At 35.9% G+C, this 22,746-nt stretch overlaps 1 pseudogene; it reads left to right on the top strand.

Annotated features, from left to right (window-relative positions):
* LOC149168758 (F-box/kelch-repeat protein At5g43190-like) overlaps window positions 1-22,746 on the top strand; it is a 114,209-nt pseudogene that overhangs the window by 58,002 nt on the left and 33,461 nt on the right.

Genomic DNA, 22,746 nt, shown 5'->3' with positions numbered 1-22,746 from the left:
TTCTTTTGTATCTTCTCTACAAGGGAATTTGTAAGCTACACAATTGAGTTGACGCTCAATGCCATACAATTGGACTATGCTAACATCTTGGCCAATCCATGCCCCTTGATTGAATTGGTTGGTTTAATTTATAAATCAAAATCTTGAATCTTATTAATCCACTTGCATCTCTTTCCATCATTGTGAGATTGAGTAAAAATAGTCTTTATTGTAGTATTTGGCACATATGCAATTATTCTAGAGTGTAAAATGTATGTCCTAAAAGATTTCAGATCCTGAACAAGTGTATAAGCTTGCTTCTCCATAATATCATATTTAGATTTTGTGTTCCTCATAGTCTTACAGAAAAATTCTATTGTTTTTTCAAAGTTATCTTTGTTTTTCTATAGTAAGATTACTACAATAGTTGAATAAGAAGCAAATGAAAATATTCTAAAAGCCTTACCATAATCTAGGCTAGCTAGAACTAGAGATTTAGTGTATGCCTTTTTTATTTGAAGAAAACATGCACTTGCTTGTAGTTTCCACATGACTTCACGGTACTTCTTGAGCAAGTTAGTGATATCCTTTACTATTTTTTCATAGTTTGGGATAAATCTCTTTAGGAAATTATTTTTTCCCAAATATGATTGTACCTCCTTTTTCTTCCCAGTAAGACTGATGAATTTTATCGTTGACGCCCTTTCAAGATCTATTTTGACTCCTTCTTGAGAAGAAATATGACCTAAACTTCTGTTCTTTCATGGAAAATATGGATTTCTTGGGATTAAGGGAAATTCGAAATTTTCTACACTTTTGGAATGTATGCTAAAGATATTTCAAATGTTCAAAATATGATTTTTAAAAAACAGTAATATCATGTAAATATATCACAACATATTTTTTTATTTTCACCAACAAAGCCCAAGTCCATGGCTCTTTGATAAGTGGCACATGCATTCCTTAGACCAAAAGACATATTTTGTAACATAAAAGTGACCTGAGGTGTAGTGGATGATGTCTTATTTTGATCCTTCATTTGAATAACTATATGGTTGTAACCTAAAAAACCATCAATCATGGAGATCCTATCTATACCAATGACTTTTTGTAGAAGATAATTCATTTGGGGAAGTGGATAATTATCCTTGAGTGATGCCCTGTTTAGATTTTTGAAGTCAACACATAGCATAGTCTCACCACTCTTCGCTGTAATAGGAACCAAATCAACTATCCACTCATAATATCTCATTGGGACTATAATTTTGGCATTGACTAGTTTCTTTACATCATTTTCTATTTTTGGGAGCAGAATGGGATTGATTTTCTTAAGTATCCAATTGAAACTCTTGAAACCAGGCTTCAATGAAATCTTGTGTTGATTGATAGATGTATCATAGGTTTTTAGGTCTTCATATTTCCAAGCAAATACATATATATATTTCTTAATTAAACCTATATACCTTTCCTTAACCTGTTGTGGTAGTAAAATTGTAAATTTAATGAACTTGGGATCCTTTTCTTTTCCAATATTATGATATTCTATCTATTCTACCTATTTATTTATAATTGCATTTATGGGAATATCATTATGATAAAATAGCCTTTCCGGTGGCGCCTATTCTCTGGGAATATATATATATATTTTAAAATGTACAATTTTATGATCAACAATAGTATCCTACCATTCTAAATGTGAATATGGTGCTTAGACTTCTTCTTCCTGATCAGATTCTTGATCAATACAAGTGGAAGACAATTCATCTATGACCACCATAAACCTCTTGATTTGATGATAATCCTCAAAATCTTGTCCATATTTGATAATATAAGGAATATATGGAAAATTCTTGACCATTACTTGATATTGTTATTGAGGAATAATTAGTGTTTGAAGGTACTAGCTGATATAGCCAGATAATCTTCTAGATGATTTTTATCTCTTCGAATAGTATTTATATTAAAAGCCAAGAATTTTTTTCTTCAATGACACTCCATACCTCATTTTATAAGATTTGAACCTTAGATTATTGGTTTGACAAGGGTTTATCACTTGCTTGATTACCATCTCCTAACCATCGAACACTGCAAAATTGGAAATATTAAGCTTTCTAGCAGCTGCAAGCCCCAATATGAGGGCCTCGTACTTTGCTACATTTTTGGTTACTTCAAACTATAGCTTGTATGAAAGAGAGATGGTTTCTTTAAAAGGTGAAATTAATAAAAATCTAGTTATTGACCCTTCTTTTGAATAATGTTAAGTTATGGTATGTTCTATGCTTATAACAGTTTACTTCTTTTTCTTATTATATTCCACCGATTAGCAATCATATGTACATAAAGTAAAGTGCAGATAGAACATTAAACGATCGACAGAAAACAAGCCAAGACAAGAGACACAAGATGTGGCGGCTAGCCAGGGACAAACCCCACAATGTGTGGGGAAACCCTTTGATCAAATCTTCTTTTATCTTCAATAATTCAGCAGAGAGAAATAGTACAATAAATCTGATTCATATCAGCAGTAGAAAACCCTAGATCAGTAGCATCAGCATTAGCGGCTTCATTATCAAACTAGGGCAGACCATATCTCACAAACCGACAGTCAAATGAGGAGATCTTCTAGGCCACGCAAGTCAATCTTTACTTCTGCAGTTGCAGCTTCAGTTTCAGCAGTTTCTGGCTTCAAACTAGGGCAGTCGATATCTTGCAAACCGTTCGTCGGATTGACTTCATTCCACCACAAAAAGTTGCAACTTTCAAAGGAGGTTCAGATTAACCTACAGCACAGTTCCAAAGAGGAGATCTTCTAGGCCACGCAAGTCAATATTTACTTCTGCAGTTGCAGCTTCAGTTTCAGCAGTTTCCGGCTTCAAACTAGGGCCGTCGATATCTTGCAAACCGTTCGTCGGATTGACTTCATTCCACCACCAAAAGTTGCGGCTTTCAAAGGAGGTTTAGATGAACCTACAACGCAGTTCCAAAGAGGAGATATTCTAGGACATGCAAGTCAATCTTTACTTCTGGAGTTGCAGCTTCAAATTCAACAGCTTCCGGCTTCACATGTGAGAGAGAGAGAGACCCGTTTCAGCGCAGTAGAGAAGAGACTCATATCTACGTAGTAGAGAGAGAGAGAGATGTGATGAGATGAGTGAGTCCAAATGAGGAAAATTCCTCTTATATTTATACACAACGTTGGTGGGTGAATAGATGCGACTGTTGGGCTTCTGAGCCTACATGAGTTGTAGGTCGGCTTGATAATAATTCGATAATCAAAATAAATTCATATCTCCATGAATACTTATCGGAATTGGATGATCTTTATATCAATCCTACACCTCTCGATGAGAGGAATCTAATAAAAATACTATCAACCATGAATAAGATGACCCACATGAAGTTTTTCCTGGTTGCCAATTTTAACACTCCCTCTCAACCATGGAGAACTTCATCGGCAACCTGTCTATCGGTCATTACTATTCATCCATCAAATGCACTACCCTGTACAGCCTGACCCTTGCCCTGCTCTACTCTATTCTGCCTGTTTTGCTTTGTCTTGTTCTGCCCTGCACTGATCTGTACTTTTTTGCTCTGTTCTGCTCTGCTCTTGCATTGTTCTATTCTGCTCTGCTTTTGTCCGAATTATGAAGAAGAAGAAATGATCGAGGATGTATCATACTAACTCAAAGTCAGTCTCAGAGTATTTACCACTGGTCCCAGACCAGTCTCAACCAACTCGAAGTCAGCGTCATAGTGATTACATCTCCACTGGTCTTAGACCAGTATCATCCTCCACTGACTCAAAGTCAGTCTCAGAGTGCATACCACTGGTCCCAGACCAGTCTCAGCCGACCCGAAGTCAGCTTCATAGTAAGTACCACTCCTACCACTGGTCCCAGACCAGTATCATTGATCCCAGATCAATGGAGGTCATCCTAGCATAGGGAGTACGGTAGTTACAACGATGCGTCCATCGGTACTACTATGGTCCCTAACTTCATTTCCCTGCTCATTGATCAGATGAGAGGTACTTCCCATGAGTCCCAGACTGCATGGGTAGGATGCCTCGACAGGAGAACTAATCAATCCTGTCCTCACAGGAGAACACATCAATCCTGCTACAATTGCCATGGAGAACACATCAATCCAGGCCTCACAGGAGAACACATCAATCCTGCTACAATTGCCATGGAGAACACATCAATCCAGGCCTCACAGGAGAACACATCAATCTTGCTACAATTGCCATGGAGAACACATCAATCCAGGTTGCCATGGAGAAAACATCAATCCAGGCCTCACAGGAGAACACATCAATCCTGCTACAATCGCCATGGAGAACACATCAATCCAGGCCTCACAGGAGAACTAATCATCCTGCTACACAGGAGAGCGAATCATCCTGTTCCACAAGAGAGCGAATCATCTTGTTCCAGTGTGCACCACCAGGGGAGGGTGAGTCACCCTGTGGTTGTATGTTGCTCCAGTAATAACCGCAAGCCCTCAGAGCTCCCAGAGCTCAATGTATGCAACATGCAGGATCCTTGTACAAGGGTTTCTTACCAACTCCAAGTCGTTTGGGAAAATCACAGATTAGATCTTTCCTCAGGGCTTTGACAAGGTGTATCAACCTGTACATCATCTTAATGCGATGGAGCCTCCTTGCTCATCAACTTACCATATCCCAGATGATGTCTATCTGCTGGAGCAATCGATGAATATGGGATTCCTCAATAATCAAATACCGCCTCTGGTTGTTACAGAGAATCACAATGGTATCCAATGTAAATCCAAACAGATCACTAAAGATCTTTCGCAACCAGACTGCCTCACACGAGGTCATGCTAGCAACAATATATCCTGCTTCAGCGATGCTCAAATTCATTGACTTCTATTTCCTGCTCATCCAGGATATCGAAGCAGATCCCAAGGTGAAACAGCACTCAGAAGTGCTCTTACGGTTCACCACACTGCCTGCCCAATCAGCGTCAGTATATCCAAGTAGTCTCACAACTCCAACAGTGTATCTTAACCCATTGTGCCACAAAGATATCTCAGAAGATTCTTGGCATCAATCCAGTGAGGCTCAACCAAATATGAGCTCACAATGCTAGCTGCAAAACATATGTTCGGATGGAGGTTCACCAAGAACATCAATGTGAATGAGTTTATGAAACTCAGAGGCATTTCCCAAATCTGGTCCGACATCACTACCATATAACTTTTAAAAGTTAAGATCCTCGAGGTAGTCATAGGCTTGCAGTCCATCATACCAAATCTTTCCAATATTTTACCACATATTTTCCTTGAGATAGGAAAATTTCCCTTGGCTTCTGCCACACTTCAAGTCCTTGGTCCTTCATTTCAAATTCAGAAGCCATCTCCCTCTTACATTTGTGAATGAGAGGGTTTGCACCTGTTAGAAAGAGGTCATCCACATACAACACCAGTATGAGAGGCTTGTCATCTTCAACCTTAAAGTAAAGGTTAGGATCGACTTCACTCCTAGTGAATCCCAACTTCATCAAGTAGCTATCGATCCTCTCATACCATGCTCGGGGTGATTGCTTCAGCCCATAGAGAGCCTTCTTCAACCTGCATACATGAGATTTTCAATCATAAATCTCAAATCCTTCGGGTTGCTTCACGTATACCTCTTCTTTGATCAAACCGTGCAAGAACGCAGCCTTGACATCCATCTGATGTAGGTTCCATCCTTGTGAAGTGGCAAGGGCTATGATCGAGCGGATGGTCGTATATCTGGCAACAGGTGCAAATATCACATCATAGTCTATACCTTCCTTTTGGGAGAAACCATGAGCAACAAAACGAGCCTTATACTTTTCCATACTTCCATTTTCTGCATGCTATATCTTGTAAATCCATTTGGAAGTAACAACTGTCTTGCCCTGGGGTCTGGGAACTACTTCCCAGACATCATTCTCCATAATAGACTCATATTCTATGGTCATAGCACCCTTCCATAGTTAATGCTTGACGACATCTGAGAATGATGAAGGCTCATTTTGTATGATCGTGCTCATGATGGTCAGGTATCCCTAATACCTGTTAAGTTTCTTACTTTGATGGAAGGTTCCTCAGGGTGCAGCATGTCCTTCAGCATCACCAAGTATCCCCTAAGCCATGAAGGCCTCTTCTTAGAAGAGGAAGGTTCGTGTGGATGAGGATCAATCAGATCCATGGGTTCTTCTACATCAGGCATTGATTCATCATCCTTTTCTTTTGGTTCCTTGGTGTCGGCTTCTTGAGAGCTCCTCAAAGTCGGACGATTGATCACCTTGCTGAGAGCCATATCTTCGTCAAAGGTGACATCATGACTAATTATGACTTCCCTTTGACCGGCTACATAGATTCTATAGCCTTTAGTATTTTCACCATAGCCCACGAAAATTCCCTTCTTTCCAGATGCTCCCAATTTATTTCTTTTCTCTTTCAGCACATGAAAGTATACATGGCTTCCAAAAATTTTAAAATGAGAAACATCAGGTTTCTTACCGGTGAATTTTTCTTCAGAAGTCTTGGAACCCAATGCTTGATGAGGGCATCGATTTTGTACATATACGGTGGTGATTGTAGTTTCAGCCCATAGAAACTTCAGAAGTCTTTGATCATGTAGCATGGCCCGGACAGCTTCCATCATTGTGTGGTTCTTCCTTCCCACCACACCATTTTGCTCAAGAATAAGTGGTGTAGTAGTCTCCCTCTTAATGCCAACCTCAGGTATGCCTGATTGAACCAACTGTAATATATCGGAGGTCTTGCTTTGGCTTGAGGGGAATGGTCCCCTTTTGGGATTTCCTTTGGCACATCCCGGACATACACCTTCTTTCTCTACTTGGAATTCGGGCATCCCTGTTACCATTTTTCTTACATCGGGTAGAGCTTTGTATTGAAGGTGGAGAAAACCTCTGATGCCAAAGTTCGGACTAAAGAGTTGTGTCACAAGACATGACACCTAGCGGACTTCCATCGACCTGATATAAAGAATCAACACTAAACCCAAGAGTAAAGGCATCTTTAACATTATTTTTCCATATACATACCTTGCCATTGCTGAAGGTTACCTTGAAGCCTCTGTCTTCCATTGCCAAGATGGGCACCAGGTTCCTTTTGAGGTCAGGTGCATTTAATACATCCTAGAATTTCTAGCCTTCTGAATGCTTGTCCTCTTCCTTGATTCCCAACTCTCCTCTTACCTTTGTTGTTGAATTTGTCATTCCTTCGATTACCATGAGAGGGATTTTGATCATTGTCACAGTGAGAGTCCTTTCTATCAGGGCATTCCCTTGCATAGTGACCTGCTTTATTGCAAATGAAACATCGTCCTTTTCTTCCACCCTTAAATCCAGCCTTTGTTTTCGATTTAGACCCAGAATTATTTCTTTTCTTAGCATGAGAAGAAAAAGCAGCAGGAGGACCTTTAGGCAAGGGCATTTCCTGCTCTTCTACCCTTGTTTGTTCTTGAATGCATCTAGCCATTAATTCCTCGAAACTAGGAATTACATTATTGTTCAGAAGAGTAGTCCTGAACACATACCATTTAGATGGTAATCCTCCGAGAGTTGTGAGTGCCATTTTTCTGTCAATAATGGTTTCCCCAATAGATAGGAGACCGTTCTTGATCTCGATGATTCTTAAGAAGTATGCTTGCATACTTTCATCTTTACCCTTCTTGATTTCCCTCAACTTATTTCTAAGAAACAAAACTTGATTTGCATCATTAACTTTAAATAAACTCACCAGTCTGTCGTAGATTTACTTGGAGGTGTCTAGATCAGAGATGTAGGCCACCAAGCGCTTGTCGATAGAGTCCCAGATGATCTTCTTTGTTTTGACTTCTCCATTTTTTCATTTGTTCCAGGCAACAACAGATGCATTTGATGAAGGCTCAACAATATTACCTCTTACATGGTCCAGCACTCCTTGGTCTTCGAGAGTTAGATCGATAGACATCTTCCATCCGTGATAGTCAGCTTTCTCACGGAGCTTGTCTTTGGTAGGAAAGAGTGTTGAGGACCCCATAGTTCTTTTAGGATAGCCTTGCCAATCTTCTCTTCAATGATTGCTCTTGCTCTTGCTCGGGCTTTGTCTTCACCTCAGCTCTGATACCATGTTAAGTTATGGTATGTTCTATGCTTATAACAGTTTACTTCTTTTTCTTATTATATTCCACTGATTAGCAATCACATGTACATAAAGTAAAGTGCAGATAGAACATTAAACAATCGACAGAAAACAAGCCAAGACAAGAGACACAAGATGTGGCGGCTAGCCAGGGACAAACCCCACAATGTGTGGGGAAACCCTTTGATCAAATCTTCTTTTATCTTCAATAATTCAGCAGAGAGAAATAGTACAATAAATCTGATTCATATCAGCAGTAGCAAACCCTAGATCAGTAGCATCAGCATTAGCGGCTTCATTATCAAACTAGGGCAGACCATATCTCACAAACCGACAGTCGGATTGACTTCATTCCACCACCAAAAGTTTTGACTTCCAGAGGAGGTTCAGATGAAGCTACAGTGCAATTCAGATGAGGAGATCTTCTAGGCCACGCAAGTCAATCTTTACTTATGCAGTTGCAGCTTCAGTTTCAGCAGTTTCCGGCTTCAAACTAGGGCAGTCGATATCTTGCAAACCGTTCGTCGGATTGACTTCATTCCACCACAAAAAGTTGCGGCTTTCAAAGGAGGTTCAGATGAACCTACAGCGAAGTTCCAAAGAGGAGATCTTCTAGGCCACGCAAGTCAATCTTTACTTCTGCAGTTGCAGCTTCAGTTTCAGCAGTTTCCGGCTTCAAACTAGGGCAGTCGATATCTTGCAAAACGTTCGTTGGATTGACTTCATTCCACCACCAAAAGTTGCGGCTTTCAAAGGAGGTTCAGATGAACCTACAACGCAGTTCCAAAGAGGAGATCTTCTAGGCCACGCAAGTCAATCTTTACTTCTGCAGTTGCAGCTTCAAATTCAACAGCTTTCGGCTTCACATGTGTGGGAGAGAGAGACCCATTTCAGCGCAGTAGAGAAGAGACTCATATCTGTGCAGTAGAGAGAGAGAGATGTGATGAGATGAGTGAGTCCAAATGAGGAAAAGTCCTCTTATATTTATACACAACGTTGGTGGGTGAATAGATGCGACTGTTGGGCTTCTGAGCCTACATGAGTTGTAGGTCGGCTTGATAATAATTCCATAATCAAAATAAATTCATATCTAAATGAATACTTATCGGAATTGGATGATCTTTATATCAATCCTACACCTCTCGACGAGAGGAATCTAATAAAAATATTATCAGCCATGAATAAGATGACCCACATGAATTTTTTCCCTGGTTGCCAATTTTAACAAAGAAGCCCCATCAAAACATAATTTCCACACCTTATCTGCTAAATAATATGTGGCATTAAAAAATCTATTTACAACAACTAAAGAATCAAACTCAGAATGAATATATAATATATAACAACCCAAATGTTTTTCGACAAAATAAAATTAAAGATGAAATTGGTTCATCTATATAACCTCATACTCTATGTACCACATGCTGGAATTGTTGCACCAGTCATGTCTTGTTGAAGGAAACCACCCAATTTGACACCCCATGACCTAGAAAGAAACATCCAAAACATGAATAGAATGTATGCTATGACTAAATATATGACCATATTTTTTTGCAGGAAGTTGTGCCAAAGTCACAACTAGATATTTGATTAAGCCAATGCATATAACATGTTAGGAAAAATATATGTTTATATTTCCAACATTAAATTATTGAACTAGACTTGTAAACTTAGAGCTGAAAACACGAGAAATGTAGGATTAAAGCCCTAATCTAATATAATATAATGCTCATAACTATAGAGAAATCAAATTTAAATAACATGAGCATAGGAAAATACTAAATGTTGGTAAACACACTGAAACTAAATACCATCTAGGAGTCCTTGTCTTAAATCCCATGGCACAACTCCATATATAATGCAATATTTCACTCTTGTAAGATTGTGTTCACATGTTCAATAGAAATTTGGATTCAAAAGAGTGAAGGATTATAGTTCTTGTGGTTAGTTTCTCAAAACCAAATGTTGAAAATTAAAACTATGGAATTTATCACTAGGTCAGAGGACAATTAGTGCTATAAAGGCCATGAGTTATAATGTTTCGTACAAAAGGTTTATATGTTCATATAACTTTGCAAGAGTAACTTCATGTTGCCTTGATCCTTCAATGACCCTTTCTTATAGTTCATCTTGAATAAAATAATGTAAAAGCATGAGATATAATCAAAACAATATGAAAATTACACTTTTCAAACTTATCAAATCATATACTTAGAGAAAAGATTAAAACACTGAAATCTGAATGTAAATTGAACAATGATTAAACACAATTGCAATATTACTAATAAAAGGAATAAGTAAACAATAACCAGGATGGAGGGGACCTTCCCAAATTAACTAATGTGTCCAAACATGATCATATCAAGATAAAGTGATGCACCAAGGTTTAGGAAAATACAACATACATTAATTAAAAATTCATCTTTGTTTACAAGAAGGAAACACATAGGATTACTTCCTCAAATGAGCCTCCTAATCAACTACCATTTCCAAAGCCTCTTGCATAATGAATGATCAAACTATTGCTCTGTTATACATATAAATATTTGTATAAGAGTAGCATTGGAGTGGATCAGAATCAATCCGTCAATCCTAGATTTGTTTTGCTATGAAATAGAAACAAGTTAGCAAATGATAACACCCAAGACAAATTGGGTCATTTTCTCTCCAAAATAAAAATATATTTCAACAAATCATTTCCATACTTTGAAAATAGGTGAGATTCATCCTCATTACTGATTAGACAACTGATTTGGTGTTTTACTCAAATTTGGGTATTGTTTGGAAATTTGAGTGAATTAGTGCAATTTGGGTAAATTAGTGTGAAAGAAACAATGATATTTCTCAAAACATTCTATATTTTGGAAAATTACCTAAATTTTAATGAATTTTCCATAATAGGAAGGAAACCCATGTTCTAGAATTTTTAGATTCAACCACATTGCCTCAGAAATTGTGCCCAAAGTTGGTTGTCTTGAAAATTTGGTCTGTAACATTATTTTAGATATGTAGCTTCGTACACGTGACTTGGCTTTGATATGAATAACATAGAATTATTTTGGCACCTAGGCCTTTAAAAACCATGTGGCATAATTTCTTCTAGAAGGGTGAAAATATGCTAACCTTGGTGATTGGTTATATGATGACATGCGAGTTACAAGAACAAAACTAGGAAAAACAATCCATCATTAGAAAAGTTAACTTAAAAATAATTTAATCCATTAGAGACTTAGGAATTGATAAAAATAAGAAAAAGCTACCTTGAAATGTGTGTCAAATGGTTTTGTGTTCAAAGGGGTAGGAATGCATGATAACATGCGCAATGTGTGGTTATGAGTGTAGGATATGAGGGATAAAAAGTCAAATTAGGCATTGGAAAATGTGGCAATATGGGAGCCCAACATCTCCCCCACGTCGATGTATTGGCATGTCCTCATAAAAAATAAATTCATCCTAAAACATCTTATAGCATTTGTCAAAATGTTCAAATTGTTCCCTAACCCTATTTCTCATTAAATCTATGCTTCACTTTGATCTTCCCAATATTAAACCGCTTTCAACCCTAGAGTCTCCAAAGATGTTTTCAAAAGAAATAATATTGCAACATGATCAGTAGGGTTGCCACCACATTTTAAACCACAAATATGTGATTCATTTTCTTAGCCTTTCAAATCTTAATACCTTAATTTATTTAGCAGTCACTGAAGTTAAGTAGTCCTGCCATGCTACCATTACTATCGCAAACACTATCTATTTCCGTTTAAAAACATTTGTGTAAAAAATGCATCCAACAATGATTGATGCAACAATCTCTAAATATTAAAGATGACATTTTCAACATTAGCATCAAAGGTGGTCTCATATTCAACCAAACCAGGTGATATTATACTCTTCCTTTCAATGGGGCTCGAAGCAAAAAGTTCTTATTTTTCTCAACTCTAAATGAACCTTGAGGAGGTTAATTTCAAAGAGGTTGAAAATCCTGTTTGTCTTTACAAAATTTGAGTAGAAAGGAAGTAGACCAAAAAAATTAATTCATACTTAAAAGAAAGTATGTGGTTGGCCAATAATGCAGAACTCATACCTTAACAATTTTTCTCTCCAAATTCCTTTCAGTCCAACTCACAAGCGAAAATAAATGATATAGCAAATATATGCAAAGAATTTAACATTGATTTTTTATAAGGAATTTGAAGCCAAAGATCAAAGCTATTTTTCATTTTGTATTTTTCAACCAAAATACCCTGTAAATTGAGATTTTAATTAGTTCATCTCTATCAAACCACCTTTTCCTTACAACACTAAGTATCTTTCCAGAATCATTAAGATTCTCAACATAATCAAGGTGAATTTGGGGAATTATACTAGTGTCCATGGGTATGCATTCACCATGTCCCATATCATCCATGTGTTCCTTCTTGAAATCCATGTAAACAAGACTTGTGCCACATGACCCTGCAACTCAACTATGATTCCTAATTTTCCTTCCTCACTAAGTATAAATTTTTTCTATGCTCCAATTTCACTAGGCTCGTAACATCACAAAATTCAATCAAGCAATTTAATGAGGAATATACTATTTCATTAGATCCTAAAATCCCTGCTTTAACTGAATTGTGACGTGGATGGGGTTCGATCATGGGGTCCTTCGATTTCCTTGAGTGAGTAATGGTGTAGAAATTAGCCATGTCGAAAGAGATTATGCCCAAGTCTTTAATTGTTTTCAACAAAAATTCTGAAAAAGGAAACAAGAACTATAACAAAATTATCGTTAAAAAGACAAATAATCAGTTGCTCAAACTCCATGCCAACTGATTGAACATATAGTTTCTAATTCCAATAAGTTCCTTTACTTCATTTTATATATCATTAGCCTACCCACAAGCACAACTACCATCCATGTGAGCTTAAGAGCCAAGTGCAACTGAATGTGATTGTTGACTAAGTTCTTTGACCCATCCTGCTCTCTGTCAATCAGAACAACAATATCACTCATATTGAAACCAATAGATTAAGAGGCCCAACAATATTCAATACAGAGGCTCTTCTTGTCACTTGATATTCAATAACTAAACATGTTTTCCCTGGGCTGAAGACTGCAATGGATTTCCTGTTGCCATAATCCTTGACCTCGCTTCTTCTCAAGACCATGGGGACTAACTAGGCTAGTGAGATGCATGCTACAATAGATAGAGTGGTGTAAGGGATTCCACATATAGATTAATTATAATATAGTCCCCACAAAAATAACTCCCTATAACCTATGGCTATGCTCTTTATTTTTTTATCTTATTGATGCAAATTGTATTACTTTAGATATGAAAAGGATTATAACAACGAACATAAAACTTTTCTAAGATTGGTATATTCTCATAGTTATGCGAAACATTTTTAGTTTCCCATTTTCATGCATTGAGAACAATGAATCAGCTTACCTCCAGTATTATATGCTTGATAGATAATGAAATCAATGCTAGAAACTTGTTCATACAGCTGAGAACTACTAGCAATACTTGAAAAATATATCTCTTGATGTTTTGCTATTGAAGGTTGACCAATTGTGACAATATTTAGATTTTCAAGCCTTTATTTTTTTTTTAGGTTATAAAATATCAATGAAAAGAATCCCCAATAGTGAAGAAAATCATGCTTTGGATTGACACCAAGATATAATTTGGTGGAGATCTTAGGTGTAACTAGATCTCCACCCAATTACAAAAAAAAAAAAACTTAGATTATAGCTCAAGTTAGGATAATAAATTTGAATTAGGAACCGAGTAAAAATAAATAATTCTAAGGACAATCTAGGTAAGGATGTATAACACAACTGAGAATAAGTAATTTTACATAGAATTATAAGTAGCTTTCACATGTTCTTCATCCTTGGGCTTCCCTAGAATTTTCTTCCAAAAAAGGCACCATTTTAGGATTTCTCAAAGGTCTTGATAGGCTATGGTAAAATGTTACACAATCTATTAAAAAAATATACAGAAACTTAGCTACAATACAAGAAAAAGATGTGGTCATAGAACAAATTTCAAGTATTGCCAAGGAAGAGAAGGATGCAAGAGCATGAATTTATTCTTATTCACAATAAATTTCTTTACTTGTTGCATTGTTCAAATATGGAACATTCACTGCCAAGATCAATGTGGTTTCAACTTTGAAGGTCCTATATCAAGAAGAAGAGATCAGGATCAAAGTATTGAGTGGAGGACACATACATAATTTTCTTAGATTATTAAGGGTGGGACTAATAGAAGAACATAAAGTAACCACAAAGGAAATATATGCAACTTTTGAATTGTAAAGAAGAACATACTCAAAAAAAAAATGGGATTCTCATTTCTAATTGCTACTTTCATCAACCCCTATTACTGTAAGGAATGGAGCAAATAGCCATATGCAATCTAGGAAAAGGCTATGAATAAAATTATAACCATTGTGTATGATTTATACCTGACTATCTCCCCACCTCATTAGGGCCTCAATTAAACTGTCCACCTACAATGTAATGGAATATGCCACAATTATTTGATATCTGACTAAATGCCAATAATATAAAACCCTTATTTATTCCTTCAATAATAAACCTTAAGCCTATCCTAGCAACAACATGAAGATTAAATACTCGATGTAGATGTTATGTTAGGCCTACCACATTGTTTAAATCATAACCTGGTTTCTCCATGGAATTTGGGGTATAAGATGGATAAAATGAAAAATAAGGAATAGTTAAGACAGTAAACATGATATAACAATGGAAAATAAAATTAGGTAAAGAGAAGGGTAAGATGAAAATCACACAAGAAGTTTCCTATAAATATATTTCCTTTATCCCTAATAAATCAAATAATTAAAAGTGTTTTTACCTTAAAATTGTTCAGTTTCTAGTATACATTGATATGACTGCTAGACTTGAGCATGTTCAGGATAAAATCTAAGTTATACAAAGGTGGAAATATTTGGAACCCAGGTTATGATTGGAGAAGGTTGGGGTTGATGGAAAAAATGCTAATGCATACAGATATTTATTGTTGCTGTCCTGAATGAATCCATGCTAAAAATCCTGAAACTAATAAAAGGAATATAAGCTAATGCCAAAGATTGGAGCCTGCTTTTTATTGGCATATTTCTGCAAGCTTGTGTTAGAATCACAAACCAAACAATCTTCACCATAAACCCACATATAGCACACTCTATATATGTGAATAAATTTTGTTGAAGTCAACAATAAACATATATCATTGGATCACCGACCATTAATGGATGTCATTAATTATTATGAGACAACTCATCATTGATGCCAGTGAGTGTTAAGATGCAAGAGTGCATTTCAACAATTACGAGAAAATGTGCGATTGTTGAGTCATGTGCAAGATATGGAAATCAAGAGACATTGAGGTATTCACTTGTTGTCAGTGAGGAGGTATGACATTTATGTATGCAAACTCCAAGGCACTCAAAAAAGTATTTGATCTTGGTCCAAGATAAGGTGCTGTAGTGAATGGGACAAGATCTATTGGAAGGTGGGCCTTAAGGAATCCCACATCAACCGACTTGAGCATAGAACCAAAAATATTTTGAAGAACCATTGGAACCAACATGAACTTACATAATTTATTGTGAATCTTTCTTGCTAGTTACTTGGTTTTCATGCAATACTAATGTCTAGTTGCACCATTACCTGGTTTTCACAACTAGACATACTTTTTTCTTTACCATTTTATTCATTTATTCATTATACTACCGTATCTTACTTGAAAAAGAACATTCTCCTTCAAGTGTAGGAGTACTTCCAGAGAAGCCATGCACATAAAAAGATAACAAATTTGTTGATAATTATATTTGAGAAGTAGGTTTTAATGTATACTAGAGTAAGAGAGACCAACTCCTTTGGATGATATGATGAGAAGAATTGTTGAAAGTGAGAGTGGTGAATTGACCTGATGGTTGTCTAGAACCAACATTCAATATAATCATGATGTTATTGTCTCTCTTAATTGTTAGTTCCACTATGTTTTTCATCCTCTACCATGTTTTGTATATATTTTGTTGTTAAATGGTTGATCTCTTGGGTTCATGCTAGATTTGATGATATGTTAGGAACTTCTCAATATTAGGTTGTAATGGTTTCTCTTCATCAATTTTGATGCATGACTCTTTTTTCTCCTCAGAATATTGGTGAAGGTGATGAGAGAAGACTTTTAGATCTCTTTGTGGCAGCCTCATAGAAATTTTGTTCTTCTATCACTTTTGGAAAGGAAAATATGCTCTTGATTGCTGCTAAGGTTTTCTCTTCCTGAGAGGCATAGTTTTTTCCTACTGTTGCTAGAATCTAAGAAAGTCCTTGAAGTAACATTCTACAAACACTTGATCAATGAATAGTTCTTATTTCCAGTTATTGATCCTTGTCTAGCACATCGATTAATGTATTTGGGGGGGGGGGTTCTTACATGACCCTGAAAATAAAAACTTTTTAAAGAAATAAATGAAACATTATAAAATAAAATAACTTCAAAGTAAAGTCTATCATTTACTTGGATGCCCTTACACTATTAAGACCCGCTATCACCAATTATTTTTTTATCATGAGTTAGAATATTCCTTTCCATGAATCAAGCTAAAAGGAAACATGTTTTCATAAAAGAAACACATTGTACCAACATGACAAGGGCTCATAGATACTCACCAAAGTGGTCATGCATGTTCTTACCTCTTGTATTACCTTCTCACTCCTCTAAGTCTCAAGTATTGGGGAAATCAAGAAAAAGTAGTTGCAAGAAAAACTAGACTACTAATGCTCTAATCCCCTTTAGCACCTCCCCAAAAATGATGCCAAAAATGTTGGGAAAAATATATGCTTACATTCTCAACATCAAATTATCGAACCAAATTATTAAACTTAGAGATGGAAGCATAAAAAATGCATGATTAAATCCCTAATATAATATAATATAATTCGAACAACCACTGAGCAATCAAACTTAAATAAGATGAGAATAGGAAAATAATGAATTCTAGTAAACACACTGAAACTAAAGACCATATGCTAATCCTCATCTTAAATTCCCTGGCATAGCTCCAAAATGCAATATTTCACTCTTGTAAGAAAATGTTCAAGCACTCAATAACTTGTTGGATTCGAAGAAGCGAATGATTCTATTTCTAGTGGTTAGTTTCTCAAAACCAAACATTGGGAATTAACACTATGTAATTCATCACTGGGTCAGAGGAAAACTAGTGCTATAAATTATTTGAGTTACAATCTTTCATACAAAAGGTTTTTATGTTCATATAAATATGTAGGAGTAGCTTTCCATCGTCTTGATCGTTCAATGAACCAATCCTATAGTGGGGATTGAATTAAAGTGTTTAAAAGCATGAGATATAATTAAAACAAATTGAAAACGAAACTCTTCAAACTTATCAAATAAATATACTTAGAGAAAAGATTAAAACACTACAATTTGATGTAAATTAAATAAAGATTAAACACACTTGCAATCTGAATAAAAAATGAATGAGGTAAGCATTACCCAGGATTGAGGGGCCCTTCCAAACATGACTAATTCTAGAAAAGACATTAAGATCAGGCTAAATTGATACACCGAGGTTTAGGAACAAGCATCATCCAGTAATAAAGAAATCGACTTTGTTTACAAGAAGAAAACACACATGTTTGTTGCCTCAAATGATCCTCCTAATCAACTACCATTTCCTAAGCCTTACATAATGAATGATCAAATTTTCGTTGCTTTCTACATCTAAATATTTGTATAAGAGGAACATTGGGGTGGATCAAAACCAATCCCTCCATCTTAGAATTTTTTTTCTATGAAATAGAAACAATATAGAAAATGATAACACCCAAGACACTTTTTTTCATTTTCTCCCGAAAAGAAAAATATATTTCAACAAATTGTTTCCATACTTTGAAAATAGGTGAGATTCTTCCTAATTATTTATTAGACAATTGATCTAATGTTTTCCTGAAATCTAGGCACTGTTTGGAAATCTGGGGGAATTTGTGCATTTTGGGCAGATTAGCTTTAAAGAACCAACGATATTTCTCAACATGTTCTGTATTTTGAAAAATTACCCTATTTTACTGAATTTTCCATATTGGGAGAAAAACCCATGTTCCAAAATTTTTAGATTCACCCTTATTTCCTCGAAAACATGCCCAAAGTTGACTATCTGGAAAATTTGACTTGTAATATTATTTTAGAGTTTGAGCTTCACATATGCGATTTGGGTGCGATGTAAATAACATATAATCTTTTTGGCACCCCATCCTTCAAAGCACATGTGGCAGAATCTCTTCTAGAAGGGTGAAAATATACTAACCTTGGAGAATGGTTACAAGACTCTATGCAAGTTACATGAACAAAACTAGGCAAAACAATTCCTCATTAGCATAATTAACTTAAAATTATTTTAATCCATTAGGGAGTTAGGAATTAATAAAAATAAGAATTCTTTTTACCTTGAAATGCATGTCAAAGGGTTTTGGGTTCACCAGGGTAGGACTACATAATAACACACACAACTGTGGTTATGAGTGTAAGATATGAGGGATAAAAGGCCAAATTCGGTGTTGAAAAGTGTGACAATATGGGAACCCAACATAACCTTTCTTGAATCAAATGATTATAGGTCATGATAAAACCTTGTAATCCAAAATTCCAACTTTTCCATTATATTCCTAGGCATTAGGTAATGAGATGGCCTTGAGTCCAACATACAATTATGAAGGAGAAGATCATGAATCTTTAAGGTAACAAAGAAAGGAGCAACTACTTCATTTCTTTCCTCAACATAAGGAATAAATAACACAAGGTTTTTATCCTATTATTTCAAAGTATCTTGATGAATTACAATATATGGAGATTGAATCAATTTGACCACTTTCTTCTGATTGATATGATTTTTGGCCAATTCAATCAACGAAACAAGATTTTTGACCTTTTCAAGCTCCTTTTATAGACTAAACTAAGTGGAGATATTCTCTACCTTTCCTTGTTTCTCATTATCTCAGAAATGTTTTTGAGGAGCTTCAAAAGTAGAAATTTTTGGTTCCTTCCTTTTGGATTGATCAATAGTAAGCTTCTTATTTTGATTAGATTATTTTTTGGGGGTTACTCTATGGCATAAACCATATTTCTTGTGAATGTTAGCTTGAAGAAAATATTAAAATATCTTATATTGAGAAACAAGAGAAGGATCCATACCTTGAAATGTTCCATGTTCATGTAGATAAGAACCTTCATGTGCATCAAATTTTTGAGAATCCTAACCTTCCAAACAATTTATTTCTTCTGATAACTACTTAGGATCCCGTTTAGCCTGTTATCAATAATCAAAGGAGTTTGAACAGGCTGATAAAGATTCCTTCTTTCTCTTTGTATAATTTGAGGATTGAAATGCCTTCAAAATTATTTAGGTGGTCTATTTTCAAGTTCTTAACCTTTCCTAGGAGGTTTTCTATTTTCCATCTCCATTCTGGCGATTTTATTAGACATATTCCTGATCATTCTAGTCATTTATTCCATCTTTTGATCATGATCTTCTTTAATTACCCTTAAAGGGCCTGGATTTTCTTTTGCGTCTTTTCTTTCCCTTACATATACCTTCATTTTTAACTTTCTAGAGGCTTCTAAGTTTGCCTCAACCTAGATGACATCATGTTGGATATCAAATAGTGTTCTAGATTTCCTTTCTCTTAGCATTACCACAAAATTTGGATGGAAAGCACCAACAAAAGAAATTTTTGTAGCCCTAGGAGAAACCATAATATCAAGAGTAATTTTATTATATAACTCATTACACCTCTTAAAAGTTAGGAATAGTTTCTCCAACTTTCTTCTTCATGGAGCCAAATTCTATGAGATAATAAGGGTCATCCTTTTTCTCACCCTACCTTTTAAGGAATTTATCTATTAGATCTTTCCAAGGGTGAATGGAATCACCTTGAAATTCCTTGAAGCATTTTCTGACCTCCCCTTCAGGAGATTGCACAAAAGGCCTCATATATACATTATCATGTCAATATTAATATTATTAACAAAATTTAAGAAACAAGTCAAGTGCTCATCTACAACAATTTCTTCTTTACCACTATACTTAGGTAAATGTTTTAGATAATCCCATGGAAACTCATGTAATTGAGTAGGTAGCCTCAAAGGGGCATACCTAGTAGCTACCAAATTATCTACTCCAAACATTTTTTACTATAGACTTTGTGGAAAAATTTGTTGTTGTGATTGAAGATATTAAGAAATTTGTATTCGCAAAACTTGATCTAGCTTTGGAGCAAAAGGCTCAATATATAATTTTTAATTTCTTACCTTGTTGTGACACAAGAATAGGGATAAAATGGGTGAAAAATGAAAAGGGATATTCAAGATTTACTTCGGTTGAATTTGGTTCAACAAAAGTGGAGGTGTTTCTTCAAGAGATTTAAGTTGTTCAATGAGAAAATAAATTGGAGGGAAACACCTATTTAAAAGAGAGAAAACACTCTAGGAGTTAATTCAGGGAAATCTCAGGATTTTCTTCAAAATACTCAAGGAAGGAGAAAAATTCTTGAGAAGTAGTTGAAGAAATAACTTCTTGTCTTTGTCTAATTTTTGCTTGTCTGATTAATCTCTTGGTATCAAAGAGAACAAATATCTCTCAAGGATGAGGGTTACTCGTAAACATCCTTTGAGATGTCAAGGTTCATATAGTGAATGTTTCCAAGTGAAAAAAGTTTTCCAACCAATTCCTTGTTTGCCATCAAGGAAAGGTATAGTAATTTTCCCAGGGAAAAATATCTTCATCCATTTGTTCCCTGGAAATAATGCCAATTTGATGTTGCTCCATTGTGATATTTTTTGGATAGAAAACTATGCCAAAGCACTAGTAATTTTTTTTGTAAAGAGGGGTTTTTATTAAAATTACTTTTTGTTTTTTATGGATTGCAGGGAAATACCTTTTAGATATCTAATCAATAGGATGGCTTCCAACTAAGGAAAAAAACTAATTGGATTGTTTTGTAGCTGCTACAACACCCTACAAAATTTTTCTTACACTCAATTTCAGAGTCGTCCTTGGTCTTGTACGTTGTTGTCACAAACACCAAAGCTTACTTCCTGAACTTTCTTGAAGTGTTTTGTTCCCTTTTTCTTGTTGGGTAAACTGTGATCTTTTGGCATGTTTGGCTTTCACACAATATGTACTAACCTATTCTGATGGTTTCAAGGGTATATATTTGTGTATATGAGTTGTTCTGAGGAAAAAAACTAATTGGATTGTGTTGTAGCTGCTACAACACCCTACAAAATTTTCCTTACACTCAATTTCAGAGTCGTCCTTGGTCTTGTACGTTGTTGTAACAAACACCAAAGCTTACTTCTTGAACTTTCTTGAAGTGTTTTGTTCCCTTTTGCATGTTAGGTAAATTGTCATCTTTTGGCATGTTTGGCTTTCGAACAATATGTACTAGCCTATTCTGATGGTTTCAAGGGTCTATATTTGTGTATATGAGTTGTTCTAACTATGTAAACATCTATCACACTCATTCACAAAGTTCTGAGCACTGTCGCACAAATGTTGTCACGGTCATCCCAAAGTCTATCTTAAGTGTCGCACTTATTGTAAAGTTGTCACAAGGAAGGAAACACTTTGTTCATGTGTTTGGATGATCTATGTTTTCATGTCATCTTCTAAGTGTGTGAAGTAAAATTTCATCACCATTCACATTGAGCTCACTCATCCCACACTTAGCCATTTTCTGAAAAAACTTTCCGACCGAGCAACCTAGCTTCACCGGGCCTCTCCTAAGCTATGCACTCTATATTCTTAGTCATCTAGCTATGATATTGATACTTGGAACTTCAAAATGCATAGTTCCTACCTCCCAAGACTTCTAAACTGCATAGTTTTTGTGCCTAAGCCCTAACCTTGACCTCCATAATTGCGCAATCATGTCCCTAGCCCAACTTAAATTGCACACTTTACATCCCCAACGCTCAAGATCATCCCCTAAGATTTTGAAATGCATAATTGTGTAGTATCCCAACCTCCCTTGATTCCCAGAGAAGTGCAGTTAGTTCTCCCAATGCCCATTACCTAAACCTTCCCACTGGCTCTGGAAACCGCACGGTCTTGTCGCTCAAACCTACTTGGGCTACACACTATGCAGTATCAGAGCTCAATATTTCCCCTTAGCCACTATAACTACACACTACGTAGTCACTGAGTCCCTCTTCCCATCCTGTCACTTGTTCCAGGTTCAGTCAGTGGATCAGAATGCATCATCTTAGACTAGGGGGTTTTCGAATTGATGTAGTCTCTTCATAAGTGAATTGCAGCAACATGTACCCTATCATGTCATGGAAAAATGATGTAGGAGGAGAGGAAGGAGGGAAGAATTCTTAAAGACTATTTTTTAGCTAAACTTACAAGTTGATCAATCAAGAGAAAGCGAAGCGACACTAGTTTGCGACCACTATCCAAGAATTGAGACCCTTGAAGATTCCTGATCACCAGGCCTGCAAAGGTCAAAAGAAAGCATCTTCAGTAAGATATTTAGAAATTAGCAACAATAGTGGCTTGAAATTGCCACATCATCAAGCA

Source organism: Pinus tabuliformis, chromosome 4_2 (assembly GCF_031772625.1).
Source record: "Pinus tabuliformis cultivar Carrire ecotype Pingquan chromosome 4_2, CPIR1, whole genome shotgun sequence".
Lineage (NCBI taxonomy): Eukaryota > Viridiplantae > Streptophyta > Pinopsida > Pinales > Pinaceae > Pinus > Pinus tabuliformis.
Note: the sequence above shows the minus strand (reverse complement) of the source record. Positions and strands in the feature narration are given on the sequence as shown.